Below are 590 nucleotides of genomic sequence, written 5' to 3' on the forward strand. Positions count from 1 at the left end.
GCCCAGCCCAGCTTCTAGGAGTGAAAAAAACTATAGGCTGATGCAAACAGCCATTGGCAAGGATGCTTTCCACCCTGGGTTGGTTTTCCTGGCTTCAGAACATTCACTGTTCTTCCTTCCAGTGTTTGCTACTTTATTTTTAATAGGTAATAAATACAATTCACTTGTATTTTGTTTATCCCTTCCACAGCCATTCCCTTTTTATACAAAGCATAGCTTATTATATTTTATTGTTTTATTTGTTGCTTTATTCGCTTAAAATTTTTCTTCAAGCTCATTCAATATATTTATTTATTTATTTATTTATTTATTTATTTACTGAGACAGAGTCTCACCCCATCACCCAGTCTGGAGTGCAGTGGCACAATCTTGGCTCACTGCAACCTCCACCTCCCAGGTTCAAGTGATTCTTCTGCCTCAGCCTCCCAAGTAGCAGGGATTACAGACACAAGTCACCATGCCCGGCTGATTTTTGTAATTTTAGTAGAGATGGGATTTCACCATGTTGGCCAGGCTGATCTCTAACTCCTTGCCTCAAGTGATCTGCCTGCCTTGGCCTCTCAAAGTGCTGGGATTACAGGCTCAATATC

Source organism: Colobus angolensis, unplaced genomic scaffold (assembly GCF_000951035.1).
Source record: "Colobus angolensis palliatus isolate OR3802 unplaced genomic scaffold, Cang.pa_1.0 Scaffold93, whole genome shotgun sequence".
NCBI lineage: Eukaryota > Metazoa > Chordata > Mammalia > Primates > Cercopithecidae > Colobus > Colobus angolensis.